This window comes from Eulemur rufifrons, chromosome 8 (assembly GCF_041146395.1).
Source record: "Eulemur rufifrons isolate Redbay chromosome 8, OSU_ERuf_1, whole genome shotgun sequence".
Classification (NCBI taxonomy): domain Eukaryota; kingdom Metazoa; phylum Chordata; class Mammalia; order Primates; family Lemuridae; genus Eulemur; species Eulemur rufifrons.
In genome coordinates, this window is record NC_090990.1 from 104,417,761 (window position 1) to 104,440,572 (window position 22,812).

The window sequence follows — 22,812 nt, forward strand, 5'->3', positions numbered from 1 at the left end:
ACACTACTCCACTGCTTAAATCCCTCCAATAATGGTTCCCCCCTTCCTTAATAAGAGTAAAGTTCAACGTCCTTACAATGGCCTATAAACCCTAAACAATCTGGTCCTGCATCATTTCTCTGGCCTAATTTCCTCATTATCACTCATTCCATTCCAGCCACCCCCTGCCACCTTCCTGTCTCTGCAGGGCCTACAACACACCTGGCACGCTCCTTACCTCAGGGTTCTTTACACTTAATGTTCCCTCTGCCTGGAATATTCTTTTCCCATGGTTCACTCTCTTATCTTTAAATCTTTGCCCAGGCCAGGCACAGTGGCTTATGCCTGTAATCCTAGCACTCTGGGAGGCTGAGGTGGGAGGACAGCTTGAGGCCAGGAGTTCAAGACCAGCCTGAGCAAGAGGGAGACCCCATCTCTACTAAAAATAGGAAAATTAGGCGGGCGTTGCAGTACACGCTTGTAGTCCCAGCTACTCGGGAGGCTGAGGCAGGAGGATTGCTTGAGCCCAGGAGTTTGAGGTTGCTGTGAGCTAGGCTGATGCCATGGCACTCTACTCAGGGCAACAGAGTGAGACTCTGTCTCAAAAATAAATAAATAAATAAATAAATCTTTGCCCAAATGTTACTTTCTCAGTGAATACTTCCCTGACTACCTTATTGAAAATTACAACATCAAGCTAACAACACTCCTATCATCCTTCTTTACTTTATTTTCCCAAAATACTATACGACTTACTTTATGTCTATCTACCTTCCTCCCCACCCCAGGAATATAAGCTCCATAAGGACAAGGATTTTTTTCAGTTTTCTTACTGTTGAATTCTCAGCACCTAGAATTGTGCCTAACACATATTAGGCTTTCAGTATAACTATCACTCAAATAAATAAATGAGAAAAAAAAAGGGAAGAAAAGCACAAGGAAAAGAAGAAAACGCAATAAAATGAGTAGTCCTCACTTCAGTTTGGTTAATAATCCCACAAGGTTTCTTATGTAACTGTATAGCACAGGTAGACCTATCTAAGATACAATGAGGTATTCTAGGGGCTATGGCAGAAGTTAACCTAAATATTAAGTCACTCTTCTCACTACTCAACAATCTTGAAGCTAAGCACTCAGCCTTTTTATCATTATAGAGAAAAGGGAGGGTTAACAAAAGGAAAATGAGGGTCACTGATTGAAGCCTAAGCACCTTCAAAATAAAACTGTTAACCTGGGGGCAGAAGGATTAGGTAATTTTTAACTTGAGTTAATATTAAAATTTTGTGTCTACCTTGCCTTGTTCCAAAAATAGGTTAAGGCAGTTGATATATAAAGTGTTTTCAGCACAGGTAGTCTTTCAATTATAGAGAACAAGAATTATGGTATAATGGAAAGGATACAAGCATAAGAGTCAGAAGACCTGAGTTGTAACCCTTGAAAAGGATTTTCTTTTTTTTTTTTTGGTCCCTCCCCCCTCCAATTCACTTTCATTAGCTTGAGTCTGTCCTCACTTATAAAGCAAGGATGATGAAAGGAAAAACAAAAAGGAAACGCTATATGTACAAAAATGTTATCTATAATTGTAGAAAAACTAGAAGCAACCTAAAGAATAACAACAGAAGAACAGAAAGCCAGGCATGGTGGCACATGCCTGTATTCCTAGCTACTCAGGAGGCTCAGGTGGGAGGATCACCTGAGCCCAAGAGTTTGAACCTAGCCTGGGCAACAGAGCAAGACTCTGTCTCTAAAAAGGAAATAACAAGGGAATAGTTAAGTAAAGGTACATACATGTTATGTGGTTGATTAGTATGTACCTGTAAATAACATGAAGATGCTTGCATTACAGTTAGTGGAAAACCGGAAGAAAAATGTGCATACACCATTATGTAATACATTATGAGAATGTAAATGAATATTTAAAAATGGATGTTATTTTCTAGACTGTAATATAGTTATAATAAAAAATAAAAGCATATAAAATAACCAATTTGGATTAGAATGTCTGTAACATACCCTCTTGGCTTTAATATTCTATAATTAAATAAGTATCAGTGAAGACAGTACAAATAATGGCAAAGCCACTAGAACATTTAAATTGAATTATGCCTTTTTTCAAAGAATCCTTATCTCTTTAAAGAGATACACTCCAACTTCCTTAAAATCACTTAGTTGCTTTGTTGAGGGTTAACAAGAAAAGATTATTTTGCTGTGAGCTAGGTTGACGCCACGACACTCTAGCCTGGGCAACAAAGTGAGACTGTCTCAAACAAAACAAAACAAAACAACAAGAAAAGATTAATTATCTGAAAAAGCATCAAAGTAGCAGAAAGAACAGTCAACTGCATAGAAAATCTGAGCACCACACTGTTCCACCACTATGTGAAGATGATCATTTATCACCCAAAGTGGGACACTTTGAGAGTGAAAGGATATCGCATCAGGATGTGGTAACTAACATATGTGTTAGACTGAGCTAAGACCCAACTCACCTAAAGCCTTTGTAAAATGAATGGCTTAAAAAAGTTTCTAAAGCCCCTTTTAGATCCAAATACTGTAATTTTCTTTCTCTTTTATGAACTTAAAATACTGAACAAATGGTGCTATACTGTATAGAAGTCAGATGCTTCCTTTGTTTATTAAACTAAATGTTAATTCTTTAAAGAGAGTACCTTAATTTCTTCATTGGGGGTTCACATTTATAATTAAGTTTATCTGGGGACAGATTAACTAACAAAATGTAGGACTCCTTCTCTGATGAGATGTTCTTGTTGGGACTGAGAAACAATGTATTAACTCAGGGATAGTATGGTTATGAGAACCCCAGCACTGTATGTGCCATCCCCAATTACCAAAAGCATGATATGAATACCATATGCTCCACAGAATATCCTAACACAAAAATTAGAGATATCAAGAGACATAGGTTACTGGAGGTCATATCATTATTTGCATTTAGTATATAAGAATTCACTTCTAAGTACTTATCCAGAGTGAAAGAGAAAAAACAATTAACAACAAAGTTAAACAAATGTTCAGAGGCAAAGGCAATTACGATCCCTCTCCTTATCCTCAGGGGATACATTCCAAGACCCCTAATTGGATGCCTGAAAATGCAGGTAGTACCTAACCCAATTGCTACTGGATGTGTCTACTGGACACATTCCTGTTCATATCTTCCACCCACAAATTTATGCCTTTTCCATCCTAACTAAGCACTTACCACCCATTGTGGCCATAATTTTTGCAGTTTGAGGTGCAACAGCAAAACTAGCACAAATTTCTTTTTTCCTTCCTCACAATTTCACAGATAAAAAATTAAGATCTTAGCAAACTCGGCATACAATTTTTTTCTTTTCTTAGTAAATTGAGAACTTTCACTTTTTCGCTTAAAGGAAGCACTTTATGGCTTCTCTTTGGTATAAATCAATTGTCAGCATCGTTACTCCTGTGATTTGGGGCCATTATTAAATAAAATAAGAGTTACTTGAAGCGCTAGTATACAGCAACAGTCAATCTGATAGCAGAGTCTGCTACTAAGTGACTAGCAGGCAGGTCAACAATATGGAAACTCTAGGCAAAGGCCCAGGCAGGACAGCACAAGATTTCATAATGCTACTCAGAATGGTAATGCAGTTTAACTTATTGTTTATTTCTGGAATTTTTCATTTATTATTTTTGTACAGCAGTTAGAACTGAGGAAAGTAAAACTGTGGATAAGGGGCAACTACTGTAAATATCAGGAAGAAATTGAGGTCATAGAGAAATACTGGCTAATGAAGAAATGGAAGAAATAATATTATCTTCACAAAAATGACAAGAGCCAGAGGAGCCAGAAGTGTGACTCCCTCTAAATTTGCTGGTGTTCCAAGCATCAAAACATTCAATTGATTTAATCTCTGAATATGATTGACCCTATGGAATTATATACTATCAAATATAGTATATACCATACATATATATTTCTATACAAGGTTGTTTATCAAAAAATCATAAATATTGTAATTAGTAAATAACTTCAAATATTTTCAAGCCTAATCTCATTTTATGTACTGACTTTAGAAATTAAATCCCAATTAAAATTACTTCAATATACATTGAGCTGGGCGTGATGGCCTGCAATCCCAACTACTCAGGAGGACTGCTTGAGGCCAGGGGTTTGTGACCAACATGGGCAACATATCGAGACCCTCATCTCTACAAAATCTAAAAACAAAAGTTGGGGGGGGGGTAGTAGTGCAAGCCTGTAGTCCCAGTTACTCAAGGCTGATGTGGAAGGATCACTTGAGTTCGAGGTGACTCAACTGGGTGACAGAGTGAAACCCTGTCTCTTAAAAAAAAAAAAAGAAAAAAGCTACATCTAAACTAAAAATTTCGAAGTAGTCTGTTAACATTTATATAGTATTGATCTACTTTTAAAGTATAAATAATCTAACAGCTCATTAAAATAATTTACTACTCAGAGTATCTGTTAAACATTGTTATATACAATTATCTAGAAATCTACTAAATCCAAATCTCTCCAATTATAAACAGGAAACTGTTCAGTGTTATCAATTATCTAAACCAGTCAAAAGAAAATTAGAATCTAAACATCCACTAACAGGTGAGTTGATTTATTAATTTCACAAAATTAATGTAACCATTATCAAATAGAAAGACTTGCAGAAAATACAAAAATGGTTTAAATACTAAAAAGTAAAAAAAAAAATTACAGTACTAAAAGCTATGTCAACCTTGACTCTTGGTTCCCCTTATTTTCTACAACTAAATCCTGTCAATCCTACCTTTTTACTACAATATTTCATTGTATTTGAAATACTATCATTTATATCATGCACCATTTTATGTACCATCAAGAAATTTAAAAAGTACTTCCATAGGGCCCTGTGGCTCACACCTGTTATCCCAGCACTGCGGGAGGCTGAGGATCGCTTGAGCCCAGGAGTTCAGGCTGCAGTGAGCTGTGATGACGCCACTGTACTCCAACCTGGGCAAGAGAGTGGGACCCTATCTCTAGAGGGAAAAGTAAGTACTTACAATTAATTGAATGAAACCATTGACTGCAATATACCTGTTGCTTTCAAACATGTTAAAATGGGGGCGTGGGGGAGACATACAATTGATAGAATCCAGAATTTCTAATTTATTTTCCTCTGTCCACTCCTTCTTCAATACCTAACTTCAGTTCCTTATCAGCACTACAGCAAACCTCCAAATAACTGATCTCTATCTCTAGTTTCACTCACTACCCTTCAGTACATTTTTCAGACTACTGGGAATTTATCTCACAGATATGCTTGCTCCTGTTTACAAAGACCACCTACGTATAAAGATGTTCTTTGCAACATTATTTCCAACAAAAGTCTGGAAATATCTTAAAAGTCCATCAACAGGGGCTTGGCTAAATAAATTAGGTTAATGCCATACAACAGAATAGTACATAGTTACTAAAAACAAAAAACCAAGGATATTCTGTAGTTTATTTGGAAAGATCTCTAAGATATAAAGTGGGTGAAAAAAAAACAGATACAGTGGGTCTAGTATGCTACTATATGGATAAAAAATACAAACATATATTTTATATTCATAGAGAGTATCTCTGGGAGGACATATAAGAAACTGCTGGCTGGGTGTGGTGGCTCACTGCCTACAATCCTAGCACTTTGGGAGACCAAGGTGGGAAGATTGCTTCAGGCTAAGAGTTTGAGACCAGCCTGAACAAGAGAGAGAAGCCTACAAAAGAGTCTCTATAAAAGAAAAATCGAAAACTTAGCTGGGCATCGTGATGCATAGAGTCCCAGCTACTCAGGACGTTGAAGCAGAAGGATCATTTGAGCCCAAGAAGTTTGAAGTTGCTGTGAGCTATGATGATGCCACTGCACTCTAGCCTGGGTAACAGAGCAAGACCCTGTCTCAAAACAACAACAAAAACTACAACAAAAAAACAAAACAAAAAACCTGCTAATAGTGATGCTTCTAGGCAAGGAAACTAAGGGATCAAGACAGAGAGACAGTCATGATAGAAGAGCTTATTTTTATTGTATGTCTTTTGGAACCTGCCTTGGACATAAATTTACTTATTCAAAATAATACATTAAAAATTAAAGAAAATATCCCTATGCTGCTACATTTTGCACCCTTCCTCAATACTGCTAAAACACTTTGTACACAGACACTGTACTTTTCACTTGAAGTTGAAAATATCCATTTAAAAATGTCTCTTCACCAGACTATGAGCTCCTTGAGCACAGTGACTTTATACCTCAAGGAATAAATAACAGAGTGCATGTAAAATATATTTGTAGTACCTGTTACAAAGCAAGTCAAATACTTCACTTACATTAGTTGTATCCCCAAAGCTTTCCTTCCTTCTAAGCTAGTATATATCAAGTGAGTATGAGAGAAAACCATCTGATTAAACCAATCAAATTAAATTAATATATGTTATGACAACAGTTTCTTCTCTTTAACTGTGGCCTCTGAACATGGGGAAAAAGGTTTCTCTAATCCCAAACCCTGGACTCCCTTGCTCTGTTGTGGTTCCTAACATCTGGGAAGTGTTAAACATCTAGGCTGTCAATCACTTGAGCGCCCTAGTCTGCAAAGAAGTCTTACAGTTTCAAGACAACTGTTTTCTTTTCAACTGACCTCAGACATGTTTGGTCTGCCTGTAGTAATATTAAGTATAGAGATTTATATGAGTTGCTTAGCTGCTTACATCTAATTACTGTGCAGAATAACTATGCACATATCAATTAGCAAATTTTTTTGGAAGTTGATTATAACCCAAACTCTGTTCATGCATGACTCAAATGTTGGTTAATCACATAGCCAAACTGTGTGCTCATGGATTAAAAAAAAAAATTGTTCATAGTATTCCTTCCAACAAAAATGCTCTTATTCTTCTTCCATTTATTTGAATTCTTATCTCAAAACTCAAGTCAAATCCCTGATCCTCAACGAAAGCTCTTGAAAGTATTTCTGTTTTTCTTTGCTCTGAACTCATTTAACTTTTACTTGGCTAGGCTGTAAACTCTTTGAAAATAATATATCTTCTACTTCTTTTCTATCTTCTATAGTACTAAACACAAATTAGCCTTTTAATATGTATTTGTTGACTGACTGCTCATCTACTTTAGTCTTGCTTGTGGCAAAGAATAAAAAAGCACTTTTTTACTTTTCATCTTCAATGAATATTAGGTCTATTTATTATTCACATCAATGAAGGGAAATACTAGTGTGGGTGATATAAACAAAATGATTCCCAGAATATTTCCATTATGGATTTAGAATATATCACATCAATTCTTTTATTAATATCTTGGTAATTATATGCTTAAGCTTGTATCACAATAATTGGCCTCACCCTCTGTACCTCTAGTAGGTAAGGAAGAGATGCTACACAAGCAAGAAAATAACTTGTTAGAAAACAATATATTAACCAGGATATTACTGTTAAAATTTCTATACTACCGAAAGTGATCTACAGAATCAATGCAATCTCTATCAAAATACCAACATTTTTCGCTGATCTCGAAAAAATAATTCTACGCTTCATATGGAACCAGAGAAGACCTGTATAGCCAAAGCAATCTTAAGCAAAGAGAACAAATTGAGAGGCATCAGTCCACCAGACTTCAAGCTATACTGCAAGGCTATAGAAACCAAAACAGCATAGTACTGGAACAAGAACAGAGATATAGACCTTTGGAACAGGACTGAGAATCCGGATATAAAACCACCTTCATATTGTCATCTAATCTTTGACAAAGCAGACAAAAATATACATTGGGGAAAAGAATCACTATTCAATAAATGATGCTGGGAAAATTGGATAGCCACGTGCAGAAGATTGAAACTAGATCAGCACCTCTCATCTGTCACAAAAATCAACTCACGGTGGATAACAGACTTACTTAAACCTAAGACATGAAACCATAAGAATTCTAGAAGAAAATGTTGGGAAAATTCTTATAGACATCGACCTAGGCAAAGAATTTATGAAGAAGACCCCCAAAGCAATCTTAGGAGCAACAAAAATAACTAAATGGGACCTGATCAAATTAAAAAGCTTCTGCACAGCCAAGGAAACTATCATTAAAGTGAATGGACAACCTACAGGATGGGAGAAAATATTCGCATGCTACACATCCGATAAAGGGCTGATAACTAGAATCTATGAACTTAAGAAAGTTAACAAGAAAAAACCCAAACAACCCCACTAAAAAGGAGGCAAAGGACATGAACAGAAACTTTTCAAAAGAAGACAGAATAATGGCCAGCAAACATATAAAAAATTGCTCAACATCTCTAATCATCAGGGAAATGCAAATCAAAACCACAAAGACGTATCACTTAACTCCAGTGAGAATGGTTTTACCAAAAAGTCCCAAAACAGGCCAGGCACGATGGCTCACGCCTGTAATCCTAGCACTCTGGGAGGCCAAGATGGGAGGATTGCTCGAGGTCAGGAGTTGGAGACCAGCCTGAGCAAGAGCAAGACTCCGTCTCTACTAAAAATAGAAAGAAATCAGCTGGACAACTAAAAATATATAGAAAACATTAGCTGGGCATGGTGGCGCATGCCTATAGTCCCAGCTACTCAGGAGGCTGAGGCAAAAGGACTGCGTAAGCCCAGGAGTTTGAGGTTGCTGTGAGCTAGGCTGATGCCATGGCACTCTAGCCAGGGCAACAGAGCGAGACTCCATCTCAAAAAAAAAAAAAAAAAGGATCCCAAAACAATAAATGCTGTCATGGATTCGGAAAGATAGGAATATACTTACACTGCTAGTGGGACTGCAAATTAGTACAACCTCCATGGAAACTAATATGGGATACCTCAAAGAACTAAAAACAGAACTACAACTTGATCCAGCAATCCCACTACTAGGCATGTACCCAAAGGAAAAAAAGTCATTTTATAATAAAGACATCTGCATGCAAATGTTTATGGCAGCACAATTCACAATTGTGAAGATGTGGAAACAACCCAAGTGCCCATCAACACATGAGTGGATTAATAAAATGTGATATATGTATACCATGGAGTACTATTCAACCATAAAAAACAATGGTCAACTAGCACCTGTTGTATTATCCTGGTTAGAGCTAGACTGGCCCATTCTTCAAAATGAAGTATTACAGGAATGGAAAAATAAGCACCACATGTACTCACCATCAAATTGGTACTAAATGATCAACACTTAGGTGCACACACGGCAGTAATATTCATCAGGTGCCAGGCAGGTGAGAGGGGGATGGAGGGGATTAGTAAATTCGTAACTAATGGGTGCAGAGAGCACTGTCTGGGAGTGGCACACTTGTAGCTCTGGCTTGGGCGATGCAAAGGCAATATATGTAACAAAATGTTTGTTCCTTCACAATATTCTAAAACTTAAAAAAAAAGAAAACAAAAACAAAACAAAAAAACCCTCCAATCCCCCACCCCCCAGATATTATTTGACATTTCAATACCAACATTACCACCACCAATAGAGCATATCTAAGACCAGGAGATACAAAATTATACATTTACAAAAAACTTGGAAGAATTTTCCATAAAACTTTTATAATATAATGTCAGCTAATCTGTTTTCACTGTTAGATACTGTGCTCTGGCTTTTTTCTCCATTTATCTAATAAGCAAAGAAAATTTTCCAAGAAGGACTATGGCTTGAACTGTGATGAAATTTCCACCGGTTTGCAGACAAATGAAAAACATAAAAAATGCTTGGGGCCGGCCAGGCGTGGTGGCTCACGCCTATAATCCTAGCACTCTGGGAGGCTGAGGCAGGTGGATCCTTTGACCTCAGGAGTTCGAGACCAGCCTGAGCAAGAGCGAGACCCTGTCTCTACTAAAAATAGAAAGAAATTAGCTGCACAACTAAAAATATATATATAGAAAAAATGAGCCAGGCATGGTGGTGCATGTCTGCAGTCCCAGCTACTTGGGAAGCTGTGGCAGGAGGATTGCCTGAGCCCAGGAGTTTGAGGTTGCTGTCAGCTAGGCTGACACCACAGCACTATAGCCCGGGCAACAGAGTGAGACTCTATTTCAAAAACAAACAAACAAAAAAAGAATGTAGCTTATTTATTCTAAAACAAAATGTATACAAATTAAAGGATTGTTCTTTATTATTTTCTTTCTACTTTTCTGCTAATTAAAATATCTTTACGAAACGAAGATAACAATTTTAATGTTCTTAATTAGCAATATAAACAATCCCATTTCAGCACCCTTAGATTTTATTTTCTTAAATTGATTGGCCCAAGTCTAGAAACTACTAGTCCAGTGGATCTTCTCTGACCCACTGTGAGCTACCAAAATGAATGCATGCTTAATACTTCATCTACTTAGTCTGCTTTTTACAATCGATCATTAGACTTGTGTTTTAACTGTACTAAAAATTTCTTTCTTGAGATTATATGGACCATGATTCTCCAGATAACAAAAATACAAGAAGCAGCTAAAAACAGCACATCCCAGCAAAGTGTTTATGTGGTAAAATATCTGTTTAGATTCTGAACTAAAGGCCAAAGACCTGGATAGGAGTTAATCACTACTTCCCTATTTTTAGATGTCTTTCACCCCATCACTGCTAATAATTAGTTCTGCATTTGTTCCAGGTTATGGTTTCTTTTTGTTTTTTAAAACAATTTACATTCTTCCCTTGTCAGTTGTTTTCATTTTTACCCGGAAGCTGGGAACCACACAAATCTGTAACAAACCATACCAAATCCCCCAAACTAAAAACTCCAAGCATTAATTTCTCTTCTCTGCCTAGCAGAACAACCCCAGCAATACTTTGCAAAGTCTATAAAATCTTGGTACAAATTCAACAAATTTTCATAAACCACCCATTTCATGCAAAGCACATGCTAAAATAGGTAAGAATAAATAAGGTATGTTAGTCTGAATTCAAGGGACTGACTTAATAGGCATTGAAATGACAATATGTGATAGTGCAAAGGAAGGCATTAAAGATACAATTAATATTAAAATAACATCCATATGTGTTGGAAGTGGGGTCCAGGGCAGTAGTGGCAGCTGCTGTGGTTTTGTATCAGTGCCCAGCAGAGGAGACCACGGCATGGTGAACCCTGGATTCCCAGGGACCTTTGCCTCTACCGTGATCAAAGGGCCCTGTAATTGCCAAGGACAAGGGGCAGAGGTAAACAGGACCCACAGCCCCATTAGGAATTTAAACCTTCTCTCAGAACAATAAGGTAGAACTGAAGAAGACAATGAATAACCAAGGATCACCTGAAATTGTGACTGGCTCACTAATATCAGGAGAAAGTTAGATTACTATTCAAGCATAAGTTTTCCTAAGACTGCTATGAAGATGTCCAGTATACAGGCTTGGGCTGAGTACATTGTGGAAAGGACCCACATGGCTTCCTTATTTTGGCCCTTACTCCACTGTTCCTAAGTGCTGTACTATCTTGGAAAGTGGCCAAGATGATTGAGGCCAGGGAGAAGGAGCAAAAGAGGAAACAAAAAACGCCAAGAAAATACTGCAAAAGCTAAATGACTAAGAAAGACTGAAGGAAAGAACAGGCTCTGCAACCAGAGAAAAATCATTTGGAAAATTATGCAGCCTTGGCAAGAACCCACTAGGGTTTCATCTTTGGATTTCTTTTTTTTTTTTTTTCCTGAGACAGAGTCTCACTCTGTTGCCCAGGCTAGAGTGCCGTGGTGTCAGCCTAGCTCACAGCAACCTCAAACTCCTGGGCTTAAGCAATCCTTTTGTCTCAGCCTCCCGAGTAGCTGGGACTACAGGCATGCGCCACCATGGCCGGCTAATTTTTTCTATATATTTTTAGTTGTCCAGCTAATTTATTTCTATTTTTTAGTAGAGACGGAGTCTTGCTCTTGCTCAGGCTGGTCTTGAACTCCTGAGCTCAAACGATCCTCCCGCCTCGGCCTCCCAGAGTGCTAGGATTACAGGCATGAGCCACCGCGCCCAGCCTCGTCTTTGTATTTCTTTTTTTTGAGACAGAGTCTTGCTTTGTTGCCCGGGCTAGAGTGAGTGCTGTGGCGTCAGCCTAGCTCACAGCAACCTCAAACTCCTGGGCTTAAGCAATCCTACTGCCTCAGCCTCCCGAGTAGCTGGGACTACAGGCATGTGCCACCATGCCCGGCTAATTTTTTCTATATATATTTTTAGCTGTCCATATAATTTCTTTCTATTTTTAGTAGAGATGGGGTCTCACTCTTGCTCAGGCTAGTCTCGAACTCCGGAGCTCAAACGATCCGCCCACCTCGGCCTCCCAGAGTGCTAGGATTACAGGCGTGAGCCACCGCGCCCAGCCTGTATTTCTTGATAGTATTATTTAGTGAATGAAATCTGACCAAATGGAAGAACCATGTTAATTCTGACCTCAATACTATAGCAACTTTTAGGCTTGGCTGCAGAAGTTTGTTAATATCTACTGACAGTTATTATAAATTAGCATTTACTATGTACAAATTCCTTATAACAGACTTAGTCATTTGCCACTTAGCAGTTTACATACCGAAATGAAAACATCCTGTGGAGAAAAATGACTTTAGATTATGAACTCTATTCAAATGGACAAAGGAAATTAGGAATGTAAAAGTCAGAATTGTCCTCTCTGAGATGAAAAGTGTGTTTTGGCTTAAAAGAGATACAGTCTATTAATCATACTTTTTATCATTATTGCTTATTTCTAAGAATAGAATTATTTCTGGCTTTCTCAAAGCAAAATAATACAAGTCAATGAGTACTTTCTGCATTTTTCTGATTTTAGCCTTTGAGACAACTGGTAATTAGCAAGATATTCTGCATTTTTAAAACCTAACTTTATAAAGAATTCTCTTATCTTGATTATGTAGAATACCACCTACAGGATATAACAATTTTCGTACTTAGGAACACTGCCATTTTCTTAAGAGATGACTTGAGAAGAGTAACACTATAATTTATAGCTTGCAGTAAAAATGCCAAACATCATAGTATCTTGTAACCAGTTTATTTTTGTGCTAAGTAGAACTGTGAAATAGTTAAAATGTCTTACCAGATAATTTGCTGATTATATAGACATCACTTTTATTTTTTATTCCATTCTTTGTTTTAATTTATGTGGTGGCGATGTCCACTTTTTGATCAAACAAGTTCAAAGTGAAAATAAAATTTCACATTTCTTTTAAAGAACCCTTAAAGAGTAACAGTTAAGTCATACTTCCTAAGTGGTAAATAAAGGCTTAAAATTTAGAAACATTTTGTTGGGCATAGTAGTAATTGGGTGAAAAGGATAAATCATGTCAAGATGATAATGTGATATAATTAGAGCTAAAGTATGTTTCTTTCAGTTAAACAGTATAACTGGATCCCCTTACTATTAATAGTAAACATGGCTTTTATAAATATATGGTCCAGTAATTCTATGCACCGTCAGTATCAAATAGCTTATTTTTGTTTTCTGCACCTCTCTGATTATGAATTTTAAATTATAAATCATTGTCCAATAGCTCTAATTTAAAAATGAAACTAAATATTGAAATAAATTTGATACTTTTTTTTTTTTTTTTGAGACAGAGTCTCACTCTGTTGCCCGGGCTAGAGTGAGTGCCCTGGCGTCAGCCTAGCTCACAGCAACCTCAAACTCCTGGGCTCAAGCGATCCTCCTGCCTCAGCCTCCCGAGTAGCTGGGACTACAGGCATGCGCCACCATGCCCGGCTAATTTTTTGTATATATATATTTTAGTTGTCCATATAATTTCTTTCTATTTTTAGTGGAGACGGGGTCTCACTCTTGCTCAGGCTGGTCTCGAACTCCTGACCTCGAGCGATCCACCCGCCTCGGCCTCCCAGAGTGCTCGGATTACAGGCGTGAGCCACCGCGCCCGGCCGATACTTTTTTAAAAGAGGCCTTGGGTTTTTGTTTTCTTCGGTTGGGAGTAACAATTTAAGATATGTCAGGCAAACTAGAATTTCAATTATAGCTGAGCATACTTGTAAATGTTTAGGACAGCATTTCTCAAATATGAGAACCTAAGGACCCCTGAGAATGTTTATGGACCAGTTTGAATAACACAAATGCTATTATTTTAGGTTATCAGTTCCTACTTGGTGCCAATGCAAGCTACATATTACAACTCTAGGCACTGACATAAATCAGTGTTTAGAAATGAGTTGTTTATTCAAATGACTGAAGATATGCTTTCTATATTACTGAAATTAAAACAAAACTTTAAAGAAATGCTTGTATATTGGCCGGGTGCGGTGCCTCACGCCTGTAATCCTAGCATTCTGGGAGGCTGAGGCAGGAGGATCGTCTGAGCTCAGGAGTTCGAGACCAGCCTGAGCAAGAGTGAGACCCTGTCTCTACTAAAACAATAGAAAGAAATTAGCTGGACAACTAAAAATATATAGAAAAAAATTAGCCAGGCATGGTGGCACATGCCTGTAGTCCCAGCAACTCAGGAGGCTGAGGCAGGAGGATCACTTGAGCCCAGGAGCTTGAGGTTGTTGTGAGCTAGGGTGACACCAGGGCACTCTAGCCCGGGCAACAGAGTAAGACTCTGTCTCAAAAAAAAAAAAAAAATGCTTGTATAGAACTATTAACCCCAATGGATCCATGGAGCCTAGGTTAAGAAAAACTAGGTTAAGATATATCTAAAATGTGCTTTGGTTTTCTGCAATCAAGCTGTTCATGGCAAGAATTTATATATGTATATATATAACAGTCAAATTGTGGAATAAAAGTATGAAAGGAATGGATATAGTTATAATTCTCAGTTATCTACTTAAGCTTTGCTTTCATTGGCTCTCTGGTAACAATTTTAAAGTATTTATTTAGCTAAAAGTCTGGTTTTTCTATAATTTGTGTTAAAGTCTTAACACATGCCAATTTTGTATTTGTTTGATACATACTATATTATTTCTTCAGCTCTTCCCAACATTTATAGAGTCTTTTTATACATGTGAGATCAAGATTTTATAATATTTGTGTCTGTACATATGTGCAAGAGTATAAAATAGAGAATATTGTTAGGTTTGAGATTCTTTAGGAAAATTCACCTTCTCTCACTGTAACAAATAGTAGTACTATTGCTGAAAGAATCCCACTTACTATTATTCAGAATACTGCTTTTAAAAAATTGCCTACTTATTTAATTATGTTGTTTCTGATGTTCTGAGAACTAAATACAACCGATTACGTTTTCATGGCTGATTTGGGGGGAAAAAGAAACAACCTAACCCCAGGCTGCTGGTAACAAATATTTTATCAAAAATAAATAAATAAAAATAACACCTACAACACAGAATGAATGCTGGATCGGATATCCTGAATGTAAGTAATACAGATTTTTCAAAAATATTTGATGAGATCTGATACAGCCTAGCAAAGACATCCACTTTAGATATGAAAAAGAGCCCTACTTAAAATTTTTAACCTAAAAATATTATTTGAAACTAATATTTAGCCATGAACACATGTTAATAAAAGCAAACACACATGTATCATCACATAAGGGTGGCTGCTAAATTAGCTGGGTATGAGGCCTCTTTCAGGTTTTCTACTTCTCTTTGAGACAACAGGGTTAATACTTATATTTTTTATTTTTAGGGTTAATATTTTCATGAACATTTTCTCCATTTTCTCTAGGCTTTCAAATTATTAAAGTGGAACATGTGTTTATTTATAATTTTAAAAAATCTCTATGTCTACAGTAAGTCCTCACTAAGAACACACTGGGTAAAAAAAGAAAATTGATGTATACATACAATGGAATATTAGCCATCCTGAAATATTTAGAAAATTCTGATATATGCCACAATATGGATGAACCTTGAAAAGTCATTATGTAAGGAAATAAGCCAGTCACAAATTGATAGATACTATGATTCCACCTCCATGAGGTACCTAGAGTAGTCAAATTCTTAGAGACAGAAAGTAAAATGGTGGTTGCCAGGGGCTGAGGAACAGAGAATTACTGTTTAATGGATACAGAATTTCAGTTTGGGAAGATGAAAAAAAGTTCTAGAGATGGATGGTGGTCGTTACGTAACAATATAAATGTTCTTAATGCCACTGTACATTTAAAAAATGGTTAAAATAGTAAATTTTGTTATGTGTATTTCACCATTATTTCAAAAAACACCTGATAAACACATGTGCAAATATAAAAAATTTCTGTAAGAATACAGCAGAAATTGTTGATAATGGGACTGGGTATATAGAGGAAGAAGGTGAAAGGTAACTTATTCTTCACTTTATAACACAAGTATTATTTAATTTTTATTTACCATGAACTTTTATAATAATACAATAGTTTAAAAGCAAACTAGTTAATGGCTCCCTAATATACTGAAGTGATTCTAATTTAACAATAACCCTCCCTTAAATACATAATCCAGTGCAGCTACCTTCCCATTTCTTACCTTCCCTTTTCATTCAAATATTTGGAACTAGTAGTCTACTAGAATGGCCAGATATGTCTCCACTTCCTCATCTACCATCACTATTTATTAAGGGAAAAAAAAAAAGAACGTTAGTTATTTAATATTGAACATACACAAAACGTATGTAACAAAAATGTAGGCTATGAAGCAAAACAAACAGGTACTAGAACACTACGAACACCATCGAAACTACCAATGTAATATTCTCATCCTGTTCTTTTGCTCCCTCCTAGAAATAGGTATATTCAGGTATACCCTAAATTTAATGTTTATTTTTGTTTGCTTAAAAAAATATATATCAATGTATTTATATTTAACAAAATATTTTAAAATTTTGCCTGTTTTTGAGCTTCAGTAAAAATGATCTCATACTGTTATGTAGTTTTCTGTCATTTTCCCCCTAAACATTGTTCCTAAGAGAAATTTGTTTTTTTAGGTGTAGGCTGGTACATTCATTTCACTGCAGTGAAATATTTCATCGCGAATATACCACAATTTTAGCCAGTCAGTTATTAATGGACTGTTTGGGTTGTTTTCTTCATTTTTCTATGATAAATAATGCTGCTATAAATGTGTTTGTATCTATATCCTGAGGCACATGTCTAAGAGTGAAATTGCTGATTTGAAGATAGGTATACAAATGTTTGACTTTACAATTGTCAATTTGTTTCCCATGTAAAGCTCCATCAAAAGTACTCTGAAAGGCAATAAAATTCAACATTCATTTATGAAAAACAGTCTCAGAAAACTAGAAATATAAGGCAACCTCCTCAAACAGACAAAGGATATCAACAAAAACCCTACAGCTAATAGCATACATAATAGTGAAAGACCAAAAGCTATCCCCCAAGAACAGGGGAAAAGTAAGGATGTTCAATTCTCACCCTTCCTCTACAAAATCACACTAGAAGTTTTAGCCAGTGCAATAAGGCAAGGGAAACAAATAAAAGGCATATAGATTGAAAGAAAGAAATTAAACTGCCTCTACTTGTAGACATGATTTATTTATATAGAAAAATCACAAAGAATCTACAAAATAGATACTAGAACAAGTGAGCTTAATAAGGCTGCAGGACATACCAAAATCAATTATATTCCTATATCGTAAAAAATAACTGGAAAATAAATTTAAAAACAAAGCAATACCATTTATAAGAGCACGAATGACATGTAATCCAGTAAAATATGCGCAAGATCTGTGTGCTGAAAAAACTACAGAACACTAATGAAACAAATGAAAAAAGACCTAAATAAATGGAGATATATACCCTATTTATGGATTGGAAGACTCAATATTGTTATCCATTCTCCCTCAAATTAATGTATAGATTAAATTCAATCCTAATCAAAATCCCAGCAGGATTTTTATATAGAAATCAACAAGCAGTGGCTGACACCTGTAATCCTAAAACTTTGGGAGGCCAAGGTGGGAGGACTGCTTGAGGCCAGGAGTTTGAGACCCGCCTGAGCAAGAACAAGACTCCATCACAACAAAAAATAGAAAAATTAGCTGGGCGTGGTGGCACACACCTATAGTCCCAGCTACTCCGGAGGCTGAGGAAGAAGGATTGCCTTGAGCCCAGGAGTTTCAGGTTGCAGTGAGCTATGATGTAGCCCAGCAGGCAGAGCAAGACCCTATCTCACTCATTCATTCATTCATTAATAAATAAATAATTTTTATAGAAAAACAAAAGACCTAGAATAGCCAACATAATTTTGAAAGTTTTTAGAGGACTCATACTACCCGATTTCAATAAAAGCTACAGTTATCAAGACAGTATGATATTAGCAAAAGTACAAACAGATCAATGGCACAAGAGTCCAGAAATATATTCTCATATATTTTTGACAAAGGTGCACAGGCAATTTAACGATGAAAGGACGGTCTACTCAATAAATAGTGCTGGAACAGTTGGACATCCATTTTTTAAAAAATTGACCCGTATGTCATACCATTTGCAAAAATTAATTCAAAATGCATTACAGACCTAAATGTAAAACCTAACTATAAAACATGAAGAAAATATTGGAGAAAACCTTTGTGACCTTGGGTCAGATAAATTTCTTAGATATGATACCAAAAACACATCGATTAAAACTTCTTTTGATAAACTGGACTTCACTGAAATGAGGAAGCTATCTTTTAAAGATGCTGTTAAGAAATGTTTTTAGTGGCTTTATTCATAATTACCAAAACAAAACCCAAATGTCTCTCAACAAACATATTGTGATAGAAATGAACTGCAGGACATCCCTAAAACAGAATGCTATTTAACAACAAAAAATAAAATTTTATGTCTATTTTACCACAATTTTTAAAGATATATAATAATAGGCTGAACGTGTTTGGCTACACCAGTAATCCCAGCACTTTGGGAGGCTGAGGCAGGAGGATCACTTAGGCCAGGAGTTCGAGACCAGCCTAGGCAACATAGCGAGACCCAATCTCTAAAAAAAAAAAAAAAAAATTTTTTTTTCTCAATTAGCCAGGTATAGTGGCGCTCACCTTTAGTCCCAGTTACTTGGGAGACTGAGGCAGGAGGATTGCTTGAGCCCAAGAGTTTTTTGTTGTTGTTGTTTAATTTATTTAAAAAAAAATATTAGTATGACATTCATCAGCATGCCCAGCTAATTTTTTCTATTTTTATTATAGATGGGGTCTCACTCTTGCTGAGGCTGGTCTCGAATTCCTGACCTCAAGCGATCCTCCCGCCTCAGCCTCCCAGAGTGCTAGGATTACAGGTGTGAGCCACCATGCCCAGCCCTAATAGTTATTCTTTCATTTAAAAAAAAAAACAATGAAAAGAGCTGAAAGTTCAATTAACATTCCTGTATTTCACCTACATTCAGCAACTATTAATATCTTGCCCCACCAGCTCCACCTCTCTCTCTCTCTATATATATATATATATATATACACAACATATAGTTCCCTTCTGCCAAACCATCTTAAAGTGGGTTGCAGACAATAAGACAATTTATCTCTAAATATTTCAGCATGCATCTCAAAAGAGCAGGGATATTCTCCTATATAATCATAATACCAATAACACACCTAAAAAAAATCGACATTAACTCAATAACATCACCCAACTTAAAGCTTATCCTCAAATTTTCCCAACTATCCCTAGAATGTTTATAGATGCTTTTTATAGTTAGCTTTTTGGGTTTTTTTCCTTCAATCCAAGAACCAATGTTCTTCTGTTGTGCTTGATTTTGATACCTCTTTAGTATCTTTCAATATATAATAGTCCCTTCACCTCTCACTATTCTTCATGACCTGAATTCTTTGACAATCCAACCCAGTTGTCCCACATTTGAGGATTCATCCCACATTTAGGGCTCCATCCATTTTCTCAAGAGTAGATTGAGGTTAAACATTTCTTACAGGCCGGGCGCAGTGGCTCATGCCTGTAATCCTAGCACTCTGGGAGGCTGAGGCGGGTGGATCGTTTGAGCTCAGAAAGATCGAGACCAGCCTGAACAAGAGCAAGACCGCCGTCTCTACTAAAAATAGAAAGAAATTAGCCGGACAACTAAACATATATATAGAAAAAATTAGCCGGGCATGGTGGCGCATGCCTGTAGTCCCAGCTACTCGGGAGGCTGAGGCACAAGGATTGTTTGAGCACAGAAATTTGAGGTTGCTGTGAGCTGTGAGGTTGAGGTGAGCTGTGAGGTGCTGTGAGGTTGCTGACGCCACAGCACTCTAGCCCGGGCAACAGAGCGAGACTCTGTCTCAAAAAAAAAAAAAAAAAAAAAATTTCTGGCAAAACAACGTATTACCAACATTGCATATTGCCTTATATCAAGAGACACATAATTCTCAGGCCATTCCACTGCTGTTGGTATCAAATTCTCTCTCTGTTGTAAAGGTATATTTTTGTCTTCATAATTAATAAAGTAATTTATAACCTATAATTATGAATTTGTAATTCATGGCCGGGCACGGTGGCTCATGCCTGTAATCCTAATACTCTGGGAGGCCGAGGTGGGAGGATCGCTTGAGGTCAAGAGTTCGAGACCAGCCTGAGCAAGAGCAAGACCCCATCTACACTAAAAACAGAAAAAATTAGCTGGGCATTGTGGTAGGCACCTGTAGTCCAAGTTACTCGGGAGGCTGAGGCAGAAGGATCGCCTGAGCCCAGGAGTTTGAGGTTGCTGTGAGCTAGGCTGACGCCACAGCACTCTAGCCCGGGCAACAGAGTGAGACTCTGTCTCCAAAAAAAAAAAAACAAACACTGTAATTCATAATCTGTGGGGTGACACTTTCACACTATAAGAATACTGGGGGAAAAAAAATGTCCTCAATAAACCTCGTTTCATGCTAAAAAAGAAAAAGAAAAAAAGAATACTGAACACCGTTCTGCTGTTCTTCAACAGTCTTTTTCACCCAGTGGTTTTTAACATCGATTGGTATTCCTTGACTGAATCAATTATTATCTTAGGGTTTATAAAATGGTGTTTTCTAATTCTTTCTAAACTCGTTAGCTGATGTTCTTCTGTAAAGCCTTTTTTGCACCCTTCCTTGCTCTCAATCTTTTTTTCCCTTAATGAACATCACTATAACTTCAGGGATATTTTTCTTCATTTGTTATTCATTATTCTTTTTGATATTCAAATTGTCCCACAGCCAATAAAACCCCTTTGAGCTGCTTTTACATGCCTTTGATAAGATCTTATTCATTTTTGAGCACCTCCTTGCTTTCTGGCCCAAGATGCTCCATGGGCTCAGTATCTTCTTTATAGAAAGATTTTATAAAGTACTCATTCGATCCGGTTAGTAGTTACAGAATTATTCAGGCTTTCTAATTCTCCTTGGATCACGACTGGTTAATTTATTTAAAGGAATCTGTCCACTTCATATGAGTCACCTATGTTTTCAAATTTATTGCCATAAAGTTTATATTACCTTTTACATTTCTAATTTATCTGCAGGCATGCCCTCTTTTTCAGTCCTAATATTGTTTGTTTATGCCTTTTCTTTTTTTCTCCTTGATTAATTTTTTTTTTTTTGACAAATTCTGACTTTTTTTTTAGACAAATTCTAAAAGAGCTGTAACACTCCCCTTGATTAATCTTGACAAAGGTTTCTCTTATAGGCTTTTTGAAAAATCAAGTTTCCACTTTGCAGATCTTCAGTATATCTTTCTTTTGTCCTTAGTAATTCTTGCTCTTATTTTTATCTCCTACTTACTTGGGCTTATTCTGTTGTTTTGTCTAACTTTTTACAACAGATGCTTAGCTAATTAATTTTCAGCCTCTTGCTTTTAGGTTATAAATTTCTCTTATGCTTAGTATTGCATCCCAGTCCAGACCTCTTCCCTTAACTCAAGATCTATAGCTACCTGCCTATTTGACATTTCCATTCAAGCATCTAAAAGACATCTCAAACTCAACATGTCAAAAACGAAAACCTTGATCTCCCCAAAATCTTGTCCACCTAGAACCTTTGCCACTTAGTTAATGGCAATTCCATCCTTCTGTCACTCAGGCCACAAACCTTGAAATTATCCTTGATTCCTCTCTTTTTCTCATACGCTATCCACAGCCAATCTGTGGGCAATCTGTTCTATGTTCAAAACATCTAGAAAGCATTTACTTCTTATCACTTCTATTTTTGTCACTCCTGTCTAAGTCACCATCATCTCTCATCTGGGCTATGACATTACCGTTAATAATAGGTGTCTTTGCTTCTATCCTTTCCTTCTTATAGTTTATTCTTACCATGGCAGTGGGTGATCCTTTTAATATGTAAACCAGAGCATGTTATTCTCTGCTCAAAACCCTCTAATGGGGCCGGGCGCGGTGGCTCACGCCTGTAATCCTAGCACTCTGGGAGGCCGAGGCGGGTGGATCGCTCGAGGTCAGGAGTTCGAGACCAGCCTGAGCAAGAGTGAGACCCCGTCTCTACTAAAAATAGAAAGAAATTATATGGACAACTAAAATATATATATATAAAAAATTAGCCGGGCATGGTGGTGCATGCCTGTAGTCCCAGCTACTCGGGAGGCTGAGGCAGGAGGATCACTTGAGCCCAGGAGTTTGAGGTTGCTGTGAGCTAGGCTGAAGCCACGGCACTCACTCTAGCCCGGGCAACAGAGTGAGACTCTGTCTCAAAAAAAAAAAAATAAAAAAAAAAAAAAAATAAACCCTCTAATGGCTACTCCTTTCATTCTCAGTAAAAGCCACAAGATCTTGCCATCCCCCTTATCTCTCTGACCTCATCTAACTTAACCTGTTACTCACTCCATTCTTGCCACAGTGTCCTGGAACACTGCTTTCTGAACATACTAGATATACTAACATCTCCAGGTATTAATTTTAATTGCATCCTTTGCTAGAATTCTCTTTCTCCTATGTTGTAGAAGTCAACGGAAACCAAACGGGAGGGAAGGAG

At 36.9% G+C, this 22,812-nt stretch overlaps 1 protein-coding gene and 2 pseudogenes across 10 annotated transcripts in view; 1 reads left to right on the forward strand and 2 right to left on the reverse strand.

Moving 5' to 3' along the window:
• RPRD2 (regulation of nuclear pre-mRNA domain containing 2) overlaps positions 1–22,812 on the reverse strand; it is a 92,945-nt gene that overhangs the window by 48,567 nt on the left and 21,566 nt on the right. The window lies entirely within an intron of this gene.
• Positions 11,325–12,760, forward strand: LOC138389130 (small integral membrane protein 15-like; annotated as a pseudogene).
• Positions 21,450–21,479, reverse strand: LOC138391140 (U7 small nuclear RNA; annotated as a pseudogene).